Source organism: Tamandua tetradactyla, chromosome 9 (assembly GCF_023851605.1).
Source record: "Tamandua tetradactyla isolate mTamTet1 chromosome 9, mTamTet1.pri, whole genome shotgun sequence".
Taxonomy (NCBI): Eukaryota; Metazoa; Chordata; class Mammalia; order Pilosa; family Myrmecophagidae; genus Tamandua; species Tamandua tetradactyla.
Genome location: NC_135335.1, coordinates 51,635,657 through 51,649,085, shown reverse-complemented (window position 1 = coordinate 51,649,085; position 13,429 = coordinate 51,635,657).

Below are 13,429 nucleotides of genomic sequence, written 5' to 3'. Positions count from 1 at the left end.
TCATTGGTTAGGGCGCGTGGATGTACTAATATAAGAGAGACAGTAATAATACTCTTTAATTTTAAATAAAGCTGACCACAACAAGAATGATACTGAAATGTAAAGTTAACAGGCAAATGGGGAAAATATATACACATAAAAATAAAAAATAGAGTGGACCACGGTGGCTCAGCAGGCAGAGTTCTCGCCTGCCATGCCAGAGACCCAGGTTTGATTCCTGGTGCCTGCCCATGCAATCAATCAATCAATCAATCAATAAAAATAAAAGAAAAAAAAGTAAATGGTATAAAATGAAATAAGATAATACTGGATCAATTTTTTTAAATGTGGTAATACATATAAAAATGATAAATAATTACCAAGTGGCATTTATGTTCACAGTGTGGGTGTGATTTAATGTTAGAAAGTCCATCAGTCTAATTTGTCCCAGACTAATATATCAAAAAATAAAAACAAAACATATGTTCTCATTAAAAGCAGACAAATTATAAAATTCAGTACTCATTCCAAAAACAGAAGTCTTAGACAAATAGGAGGACATTCTTATTCCAATAAATCTATTTTGTGATGGAGTATAGGCAACACGCTTCTTGATAACTGGAGATAGAAAGCACTTTTATTAAATCAGGGAGAAATCAAGGCGGGCCACCATCCCCATCTATTTAAGCTTTTTACATTCCCCAAGCCAAAGCAATAAAAAAGAAAAGGAAATATAGTTAAAGAGCATTGGTAAGGGTGAGACACTATGTTCATTATTTCTAGAAGATATTATCTATATTGAAAACCTAAGGAAATAACAAACATTTGCGAACTGAAAGAAAGTTCATGGAGGTTGCTGGATGTGAGTTTCATATAACAAAAATGGAAAAAACAGAGCCAGTGAATTCACCAATTCCCCCAAAGGTAAGTGAAAAAATATACATTTTACTATAGCAATAAAATTCTAATGCATCTAAAAACAAATCTATCCAAGTATGAATAAGAGTTTATGAGAAGCATTGTAAATGTTTGCCGAAGTCCCTGAACACAGCCTGTCCAGTGCATTGCCGCCTTTGAGTGTGTGGGCTCCGGAGGGAAAAAAAGGAGAGACCCTGAAAGCTCCTGCTGACCAGAAAGCGGTGAAGTCTGGAAAGCTGCGCGGAACAGAGGCTGTGGTGCCTCTTCACACCTGCCGGCCCAAACCCAGCCCCTTCCCCATTTCCTGCGAAACTTAACTTCTCTCCTTTCTTTGGAATATGGTGATGACAGAGTCAGTGTGAGTCAAGGTGCAGTGACACGCTTAGAGCAATGCTCACCCAGATTGCACTGCTACTCTGTCATGCCACCATGCCGCCACAATGCCACGCTGCCATGCTACACACTGCTACGCTGCCAGGTTGCTAGGCTGCCACCCTGCCATGCTGCCATGCTGCCACACTGCCACCCTGCCACGCTGCCACCCTGCCTTGCTGCCATGACGCCATGCCGCCACACTGCCACGCTGCCACGCTGCCACGCTGTCATGCTGCTGTGCCATCACACTGCCACACTGCCACTCCAAGAGTCAGGTGCAGATTTAACCTCACGCTCTGGCCCCAAATCGAAATCAGAAACATTATTTTAACCTTGACCAAAACACTCTAAAGCTCACTTTGAAGCCTAACAGAGAAATACTAATAAGAAAATGATTGAAAATGAAGGAGATGGGCAGGGCGTTCCCCTCCCAGTTTTGAACCACGCTGTTTCCTGTGCAGTGCTAACCCCGGCCGGACTGACAGAGCGCAGCAGAGGACAGCCAGACAGCTTCGTGGGCTCCACACTTGTTTCTTGGCCCAAATGCACCAAAGAAAATAAAGAAGAAAAGCGACATTTAGAAAATTGTTTCCAAAATAAAGTATTTGAAAAAAATGACAGATGCTCAATTACATCCTTTGAAAAAGCATTGCTGACTAAATTAAATAATTACTGCAAAGAATAGGAACCTTTTTTTTTATACCTGCTCTGAGGAGTGAAATGTTTTAAACACAGTGAAAGAGTTCCAAGGTATGGAGAAACGAGATGTAGTCAATTTGTCAGATTATTTTATTCTTAACATATCATTTCTCCTAAAACTCAGTAAACAAAAGATGGGCATACAAATACAAGACAATAAATAAAAACACCCAATAAAATTATAGGCCAACTGCCCAACATTATTGTATTCAGATAAAACACAAGACAAAGAGGAGTTTGTCCTGTCCAGGATGCCCTAAGCTGCCCAGGTTTCTGTGGGATTTTAAATTTGGGTCGAATTCTCAGTCGAGCACTTTGAAATATGTAGTAAGAGTTTTAGCACATTCACACATTCTAATCCATCGATTATGTTTAAAAGCTGACTCCAAAGGAGATTCAGAGAGAGTCACTAATGTAACGCTGAGATGGTCTGAGCCTTGTCTGTAAGTGTGAAAAACTGGCATCAACCTAAACATCCAGAAATAGGGGAGTAAATCAGAATAGTCAGGACCCATAGCAATTGCAAATCCAATTGGGTCCAAAGGTAAATGTGTATTAAAGGTCAAAAAGGGAATGTTTGAAATATTAACCATTTACTTCCATTTTCACAATGTAACTAATATGGTAATTTTATAGTTAAATATTATTACAACACCATAAATTAACTTTGAAAAATATACAAAGCCTTTCAAATCCATGCCTGTGGGCATTTATGGGGGAGAGTGGGGGGTGGAGGAGGGCAGAATACCCAGTGGGTGAAATTGATCAGACAGGCTCCCTGTAAAAATCCTGGTGCAATCAGAGTCACGGAGCTGCCCACCTTGCAGGGCTGCAGATGCCCCGGCCTGCTCTGGAAGCAGATGCCCAGTGGCCACTCTCAACCAGCTGCTCCTCCTTGGAGCACCATGGTCAATGTCAGAGAGGAACCTCAGGATGGGCGCCACGCACCATCTTTCCTTCTGCAACCTTTTGAGGGTGCATCGCTTGAGCAGGGTCCAAGTGAGAAGCTGGTGGTGCCCTGAAGTATGCTGATGTTGGCTGCTGCACCAAGGAGTCCTGTATCTATCTTTATCGATCAGTTTCATTAATGAGATGGTAGGATTGAGGCATGACGTGGCTCTGAGTGCATGCCCATGGGTGTTAGGGAGGTGGCTCACACCTGCCTCATGACAGAAGAGCATGTGGTGTCTGCCAACTCAGGGCCCTGGGCATGGATCATTTCAGCTAGATAATTGAACTGATCCTTGCACTGTTCAAAGGAGTATCACTTCCTCTCTAAGATTTGACCTTTGACTGCCCCTCCTTGGAGCCATTTCCCAATCTCAGGGAACTGATATTGTGGAATCTGAGCCTAAGAGTGCCCCCCACCTGGGAAGCATAAAAGATGAGGGTGCAAATTAGAGAGTCAAATCCAGTATTGGGGCTCCTGGATGCAGGAAAAGGGGACCCAGCCATGGGTGCCTGGGAGGACTCCCCCAGACAGCAAAACAAAGAAATATCTAATATGTCACTTTCACTCAACCTGAGGAAATTTTTCCATGTTCTGCAATGCAACAGAGAACAACTGTGACAAGTCTGTTGGTACGTTTGAAAGGATATGCAAATGAGGAATAAAGATCTCAGAGAAGTATGCCCTGGTAATGAGGGTAGAGATGTAGATAGAGGAATGCACAGTCAACACACATGCTTTGCCAAGAGCACCAAGAGGTGTGAATCTGGAAACATCCTAGATAAAGGAGCTTCAGGTCTCAAAGTATGGGAGAAGAATGAATGTGCAAATAGCCAAGCACTGAAAATGCTAACCTGCCATTTCAGCTCTTTTTGCTGTTCTTGTTCTTGCATTCTTTTCTCAGTGAGCCATACTGTCAGGAAAGAAGATTCAGAAGGTCAAAATCTGAGCAGCTCACCCGAGTTCTCAAGCTTCTGTCTGCATAAGAATAACCTGGAAAACTTGTTAAAATGCAGAGTCTGGGGCCCTGCCCAGCCCTCCTGAATGAAATGCTGAAGGTTTTTATCCTGCTTCCCAAATGAGAAGCACTGCTAGGAACAGATCATCTCACACTTAGGGAGATTCAGTTACATTAAATAATCATACTTCTAGTATTTGCAGAAGTTATTTAACCATTGATTTAATTTAGTTAGGGAGTACCTATAAAACTTGATAATTAACTAAATATTGAAATGATCATCACATTTCTTCATCTGGATATACAAATGAAGCAGTGCAGCTAATCTTAGCAGATGCCCCTAGTGTACTGATGACAATGGAATAGTTGTAGCCTCCTTTCATGAACCCCCAGCAGCTGCCCACCTCATCTCTTTGAGGTCTTTCTATGCAGGGTTATTGGGAAAAAATGGAAAGATGGTATATACATGCAAAGTGTCCCCTGCATAGTCTGACACCAAGAAAATGCTCAATGAATGGCTTAATAAATTAGCTTTAGGGGACAATGATAATGAAATAGCAAGGATGTGCACACTGGAATGGACACACATGCATGTAATTCCATGAGATGACATGTGAGCTGTCCAGTGCTTGCACAGGGTAGGCAATCAATATTGCAAAGCCACAGTTATTGTTATAAGTCTTTCCATTCTCACCGCTGCCATCCCATTCAAGGTCTCATCCTCAATGCCATCCTGCCAGGACATTCTCATTTTCTCCCATCCAGACTCTCATCCCTCTCCAGCTAATGAGTTCTGCATCTGCAGAGCAGTTGGTTCATGCCTGCTGCCGAGCTATCCTAAGCTCATCTCTATGGCATTGGTTGTTCTTCCACTTTCTTCAAGTCTCCCCATCTTTGTACACAGGATAAAAACCAGTCACTGCAATACAAATTCTGGACTTACTGACCTCTTGAACATCCCCACACCTAATCTTCAGTTTTGGACGCTTGTTCCCTAACAGTGCAGCATGCCAGCTGCCAGTGTGCATGGCATTGACTCCACCATCAAAAAGGTAATCTTCCCAGCACTCTCCCTCATCAGGATTTCCTCAGCCTACCCTTCCCTGTAAGGCTCTCCCAGGATTGAGCCATCCTTGTCTCCCCTTTATTGGACAAAAATCTGCAGAAAAGACCTTTCTTATTTTAAAGGAATGACATATCTCTTACATTGCTGTCCCAATTCCTTCCCATGCCTGTCCCCTGTGCATCAGGACAGGACATGGTCATTTCTCTTATTTTTTTCATATCAGACCTAGACCTGGTAGGCACTTAACACATAATAACAGTTAATGTTTATAAGATCTATTCTGTTCCTGGCACTAAAATTCACACCTACTTTATGAACTGGGCACTGTCATGATTCTCATTTTAAAGATGAGGAAACTGAGGCACAGAGAAGTTAAATGGCTTGCCCGCAGTCTCACGGCAATGAAGCTGTGGAGCTGGGAGTCTGACCCTAGGGCCTGGGCCTCTACCTCCTTATGTTCACTGAGACATTGATCATCTCGAGTTCACCTGCAAAACTGCAATTTATGTGTGTCGTGCGTGCATCTAACACCTTCTTTCTCTGAGGAATGCATGATGAAGAGTTGAGCTTGGAGCTCTCCCTACCATGGTCCTGCTCTCTTAAACCAGCAGGACTTTCTCACAGGCCTGGCCAAGGCAGGGTACCCACTGGTGACCCTGAAATAAGGTGAAGCACCAGGACTGAATATGGAACACATGGGGCTTGGGTCTTCAGAGTACTACATTTGTGTGTATAAGCAGAAATAGGTCTGACCTTCTACCATCATCCAATGGTGCCATGAATGGCCAGTCCCCCAGGCCCACTTTGATGATGAACTAACAAGATGTGACAGCAAGCCATACTGCCAGCTTCCCTCAGTCTGGATTGCAGAAAACCAGGCCATGTTTTCAGTAACCAACCCAAACGGCTCTGTGCCGGGCAATGGGACTTGTGAGTTGCCCCCCCACAGGCATCTCCCCAGTGAGAACTTGGAGATTGAGCCCCTCACTTCCCTCCTCCCACCTCCATGTCTCCTGACCTATCAAGACTTGAAGCTTGAAAAGGGCCCAATGTTATGATAGTTAACATCTCCTGGAACATGGACAGCATCCTGGGCTCACCCGTGACTTGCATGTCATGAGAAGGACAAAAACTACCACCACAAAAAAAATGAAAGTAGCCTAAGCTCCTATTCTTAATACTTTGGGATGTGATTATTAAAACAAATCTATGAACTTCCATTGTTTTTGGCATGCAGCTATAGACATGACTTAGAGGTTCTTCTAATCCAGTTTTAACTGGGCTTCAGTTCAGACTTCAAGTCCCCTTATCAACGTGAATTCCTTTAGCTCTTACCTTCACCTATTGCATGGAAGTGAGTGGCTGTGTTAGTTAGATTCAGTTGTCAACTTGGCCAGGTGAGCATACCTAGTTCTGTTGTTGCGGACACAAACCAATGGTACATGAACCTCATCTGTTGCCAATTACATCTGCAGTCGGCTAGGAGGCGTGTCTGCTGCAATGAGTGACGTTTGACTTAATTGGCTGGTGCTTAAATGAGAGATCGCAAGGTAGCACAGCCTAGCAGCTCGGCATTCCTCATCTCAGCACTAGCAGCTCAGCCCAGGCCTTTGGAGATGCAGAAAGAAGTCACCCCTGGGAAAGTTGTTGGAACCCAGGGGCCTGGAGAGAAGACCAGCAGAGACCATCTTGTGCCTTCCACGTAAGAAAGAACCTCAGTGGAAAGTTAGCTGCCTTTCCTCTGAAGAACCAACAAAATAAATCCCCTTTTATTAAAAGCCAATCCGTCTCTGGTGTGTTGCATTCCGGCAGCTAGCAAACTAGAACAGTGGCCTACAACTGCTTCTGGAACCTTCTACTGTCTAACCTTGACTCTCCTTCATGGCTTCATCTTTAGCTACTCCCCTTGCTAGCTTCAATGAGTCAGGCAAAATAAATGGGGAACTGTGTATATATGAAGACACTCCAAGGCTCAGCTCAAATGCTGCCTTGGTGAAAAAAGCCTTTGCTCCTGTCTGGCTCCCAACAGCTACATCCTTTTTCTGAATATCTCACAGAAAGAGGCAGGTGATATGGGGTTGAGAGCATGGACTCTGGAGCCAGTCAGCTAGGGGTTTCTGCCCCAGCTCTGCCACTTCAAAGCTGACATGATCTTGGGGAAGTTAACTCACCTTGGTTCTCTCAGTGTAATCAGAGGCTAGGCATTTTTACACAACAGTTACAACAGTTGCTCTGCGTATGTTGAATGCTCATATATTTAGAAATATTCACTCTTTCCACAAGGAATCACCTGTTCCAAACTAGATGGGTATTATCTAAATGAATCATTTAGATTGTTCTTACCCCTTACCCCCATAAATAGAAAGCCTTATGGCTTCAAATCCATGGTTATTCTGTTCTTTGCACATCAGTCAAGAACTGTGAGCCTGCAGTAAACACAAATATGTATATGGAAAAAGACAGGAATAAAATTGAAATGGCTTATCCTTGTAAACAATGTGGTTGTTTCTGTAATTTAAGTAGATGCCTGATTAATAGTTAATCTTGTTGGCTCTGATAAGGGTCATGATACTGACCTACATTTGCAGTGGAAGCTTCTATGTTGTGTTGAGTTTATGAATCTCCATTACCATACAAGGAACCTACGTGGCAAGGAACAGAAGCCTCCTGCCAACATCCAAGAGAATGGGACCTTCCAACTGCAATCAAGTCCTCAGAGATGAAGCTTCACTGAAACCTTATGAGACAGTTTGATGTAGAGCCCCTGCTAGCCACTCCTGGATTCCTGAACCTCAGAAACTGTGTGAGGAACCAGCTGCCATTTGCCAGGTGCTTGTGGACTGACTCACACGGTAAGAAACTGAGGAGGGCCTCTGTCCAAGGACAAGTGAGGAACTGAAGCTTCTGTCCAATTAATGCATAGAATTCAATCACCTTTACTCTGCTGAGTATTCCAACTCATGAACATTGACATCAACACAGCAATGTAAAACATGCCCTGGAAAATTCTCCCCTCAGAATCAGCTAATGAAAGGGCAAATCCCACTTCCTAGGACATCTGAAGGATGATAGACTGGAGAAGGACTCCATAAAGGCTGAGTCAAAGACAAAGAAAAACAAACATCAAATCAAGTAGGAGATTTATTTCCCAAACCCACCAGTCTAGAACCCCCTTTTTACTCAATACCTTGTGATTTAGGGAGCATATAGAAGCAACACATCCCAGGCCACTTTTGCCCCATATATAGCCCATAGAGCCAGTCGCAGTGGCGAGTTAAAACCCCACACATATCCAGGCACAAGGAACCAAGTCTGCAGAGATCCAGGGTGACACACAAATAGCTGAGGAGAGCAACAAACAAAAGGATTTCTGGGGTGGGTGGGGGAGAATGTGACAGAGCTTTTGGCCAGAAGTACACACACTCAGTGCAGTATCTGTTTGCTGGACCGCCTAAATGCAGAATGGACATTATGGATTGGTCCCATCCAGCTCCCTGGGGTGGGACAACCAAACAAGGAAGAAGCTGGAGGCATAAAACCCTCAAGAAAAATAAAAAGTGGGAAAAAATGAATTGCTGTAAGACAGGTTGGATCCCAGAAATAAAAACTGTAATGAAAAGGAAACATTGAATGAGGGAGGGAATTTAAACTTATCATGGGAGTTAGGGAGAAAATTCTGCACAAAAGAAAACAACAGATCAACATTCTTAGAGAAAAAAAAGCTTTCTCCTAGAGATGAAACAATTACACAAAATGGACAATCTTAAAAATTGTACCACATATCTAGGACAAAAACCAGGTGCAGAAGAGCTGAGAAAGTCTGAACATTTAAACATGGGCTTCTCTAAAGGTCCAGAATAAGTGGGATCAAGCATCAAATAAGGGCCTTAACACAAAGACAACCAGCAGTGAAATCCTAGGCAAAAGGGAGAAAATGTCTTCTAGAGTTAATACATCAAAATAATCAGATGCCCAGACAGCAGTAAAAAAATTCCAAACCACATTAAGAAACAGAAAGACACAACTCAGCCAAGGAAAAATATTAAAACCTGAGAGGAGACACAGAAATTGGAATAACTAGCCAAAAACTTCAAACAAATCTCCTAAATCAATTAAAGGAGGGGAAAGAAAATATGAATAGAAATACACTAATAGTGGATAAACAGCTAAAGGATATCAAGAAGACAATATATGAGTATAAATAAGAATTCACAAGTTTTAAAAAAATGTAATAGAAATTACTGGGATGAAAGGCACAATATGGAGATGAAAAATACATGAGGCATTCAAGAGCAGATTTGAACAGGTGGAAAAAAGGATCAGTGAAATAGAAGACAGGAAAATAAAAATAATACAGTCAGAAGTACAGAGAGAATGTAATAGAAAAAAACAAGCAGTGCCTCAGGTGCTTGAGTGACAGCATGAAGTATACTATTATATGTTATCATGGAAGAACCAGAAGGAAGAAAGAAGGGAAAAAGGATAGAAAGAATATTTGAGGAAATAATGACTTAAAATTCCCCAACTCTTAGGAAGACATACATATACATATTCAGGAATCACAATATACTCCAAACAGAATAACCCCCAATAAACCTATTCAGAGAAACATATTAATCAGAATGTCAAATGCCAAAGGTAAGCAGAAAATTTTAAAGGAGTAAGAGAAAAGCGGTTCATCACATACAAGGGAACCACAATAAGACTAAGTACTGATTTCGCATCAGAAACCATGGAAGTTAGAAGGAAGTTTTGCTGGTTTGAAACTGTTATGTACCCCAGAAAAGCCATGCTCTTTGCAAAAATATTTTTATTGAGAAATCTTCACACACATGCAGTCCATACATGGTATGCAATCAATGGCTCAAAAGATCATCAATAGTTTTGTATTCATCACCATGATCAGTTTTAGAACATTTGCATCACTCCGGACAAAGAAAAAAAAAGAAAGAAAGAAAGAAAATCATACATCCCAAACCCCTTACCCCTCCCTCTCATTGACCACTCATATTTCAATCTACCCAATTTATTTTACTCCTTATCCCCCATTATTTATTTATTTTTAATCCATTTTTCTACTTATATAGCCATACTCCAGATAAAAGAAAAGCATCAGATACAACATTTTCACAATCACACAGTCACATTGTGAAAGTCATATCATTATACAATCATCAAGAATCAAAAACAATGTTCTTTTTTATTTATTATTTTTATATCTTTTTTATTGTATAATATAACATTCACAGAAAGCAAATAAAGATGAAAGCAATAGTTTTCAAAGCACTCTTCAACAAGTAGTTACAGGACAGACCCCAGAGTTTGTCATGGACTACCATATCCTCATCTCAGGTTTTTCCTTCTAGCTGCTCTGGAACACTGGAGGCAAGAAGGAATATATTTGTTTTTTATCATCATTTTTTTTCTTTTTTGTGAAAAATAACGTACATACTACAAAACAATAAATTTCAAAGCACAGCAAAATTACTTATAGAGTGGATTTTTGAGTTTGGATGGTTACAATTCCACAATTTTGGGTTTTTACTCTTAGCTGCTCTAAGATACTGGAGACTAAAGGAAATATCAATACAATGATTCAGCAATCATGCTTATTTGTTAAATCCTACATTCTCTGTATCACTCCATCATCACCTTTGATCTTTCTATCCCACTATTTATGGGTATTTGGGCTAAAAAGCCATGTTCTTTTAATCTGTTCTTGTGAGTACAGACCTATTTGGAGAGACGTTTTTATTAGGCTGTTTCCATGGAGATGTCACCCTGCCCATTCAAGGTGGGTCTTAATCCTTTACCATAGTCCTTTAAGAGAACTTATAGAAAGTGAGAAAGCTAAGAAAGAAAACACCACAGGGAGAAGCAAGAAGGACCCACAGCAGCTGAGTGAGACAGAAGCCAGGAGAGGACAGCAGACTGATTACAGTGTGCCTTCCCATGTGACAAAGGAACCCTGGATGCCAGCTGCCTTTTCTCTGAGTACATATCCTCTTGTTATTGCTTTAATTTGAACATTTTCACAGAAAATGAATTGTAACTTATAACTTAATAAATCACCTTAGGAAAAGCCAACCCGTTTCTGGTATATTGCAGCTTTAGCAAACTGTAAGAGAAGTAGTTTGCCATATTTACAGTACTAAGAGGGAAAAACTGCCAACCCCAAATTCTTTATCCAGAAAAACTGTCTTTGACAAATGAGGAAGAGTTAAAAATACCCACAGATAAACAGAACCTGAGGGAGTTCATCAGCAAAAGACTTGCCCTATAAGAAATTACTAAAGGGAGTTCTGCAAGCTGAAAGGAAAAGACAGCAAAGAGTGGCGTGAAGTGGTGTGAAGGAATGAATATCTTTTAAAAAATAACTAAAATGATATGATAGATAAACTAGACTTAACATATATATACAGAACATTACACCCCAAAACAGCAAAATACACATTCTTCTCAAGTGTACCTGGGTCATTTTCCAGAACAGACCATATGGTGGTTCATGAAACAAGTATCAATAAATTTAAAAAGATGGAAAATATGCAAAAGATCTTTACTAACCGCAATGGAATAAAGCTGGAAATCAATAACAGACAGAGAACTGGAAAATCCACAAGTACATGGGTGTCATGGTCAGGTTCATGTGTCAACTTGGCCAGGTGGTGGTACCTGTTTGTCTGGTTGGGCAAGTGCTGGCTTGTCTGTTGTGATGAGGACATTTCAGAGAATTAAATCATGACCATGTCAGCTGCATCCACAGCTGATTGCATTTGTAATCAGCCAAAGAGCAGTGTCTTCTGCAATGGGTGATGCTTAATCTAATCACTGGAAGTCTTTTAAGGAGGATTCAGAAGAGACAGCCTCTTCTTCCTGCTTTGGCTGGTGAACCTCTCCTGTGGAATTCATCCAAACCCTCCATCAGAGTCATCGGCTTCACAGCCTGCCCTACGGATTTTGGACTCTGCATTGCTGTGGTCATGTGAGACACTTTTATATATTTTATATTTCTGAGTGTTCTCTGTTGATTCTGTTTCTCTAGAGAACCTTAACTAATACATCTTAGTACCGGGAGTGGTTCTTAAGAAAGAGAATCTTAAAAATGGGTTTTTATGAATGATTTTCTACTCTGACTGGGCTCAGAGACACTAAGGACTCTGATTCCCATAATCAGAATGACACTCCCAATCCATGGAATGAGTTGGCAAAAGAGATAGTCAAAATATCACCATTAGATTCTCCTAATGCTTCACTTGTATGAAGCCAGGCTCTGGGGGATAATGTTTTTGACACCTTACAGAGTTTTGTAGAAATAAGAGGTACAGAGATGTTGGTTGGTTGTTGTTAGATACACTGGTTACATTAAGGAGGGATAGGGATTGGCTTAAGGCTTCAAACGAAAAGCTTAAGTGCCGTCTGACAGATGCAGACATTTCTGCAAGTGTCCTAAAGGAAAATCTTATTTCCTGTAGCCTTAGACTTGAGATCTCTGAAAATCAAACTCAGAATCTTATTGTTAAAGTAGCAACTTTACAAAATAAACTGAAATCTCAATGTTGCATGGAATCTGCCGTTAAAATGAGGGCATTGATTGGAAAGGAGTAGGACCCTGAAAAATGGGATGGTGACATATGGATTGATAATGATGTAGGGGGTGAGGTTGAAACCCTAGGTCATGCTGAGTCTTCTATAGATAACCCTGTAATAGTTTTCCCTGAGGACATAACTGCCCCTCTTCCAGCCTGCCTTGAGGAGTTGGCCACCCAACCTCCTCCTAAAGGGATTAGCCTTAGAGTGATTAATCCTGTTTCACCAAAGGAAACTGCAAATGAAGGCACTGAAACAAATGGCTTGGAAGATATTTCTAATTCTTTTCAGGACCCACCCCCACCACCCCTCATTTCTTCCAGACCTATAACTAGACTAAAATTCCAACAGGCCCCTAAAGGTGAGGTACAAAGTATCACACATGAGGAGGTACATTATACTCCAAAAGAACTGCATGAGTTTTCCAATTTATATAGACAGAATTCAGGGGAATATGTATGGCAATGGATTTTAAGGGTGTGGGATAATGGTGGGAAGAATATAAGGCTGGGTCAGGCTGAATTTATTGATATGGGCCCAATAAGCAGAGATTCTGCATTCAATGTTATAGCTTGAGTGGTTAGAAAAGATGTTAATAGTTTGTTTGAATGGTTGGTTGAAACATGGATCAAAAGGTGGCCAACATTACCTGAGGTTGAAATGCCAGAACTGCCCTGGTATAATGTAGATGAGGGGATCCAGAGGCTTAGAGAGATTGGAATGCTAGAGTGGATTTATCATGCAAAGCCTGCTCTTAATGTCCGGAGGATGCACCTTTTATCAGAACAGTGAGAAATAAATTTGTGAGACTAGCACCATCATCCTTAAAGAGCTCTGTGCTTGCACTTCTCTTTAGGTCAGCTATTACTGTAGGAACAGCTGTTACTGAGCTGGAATC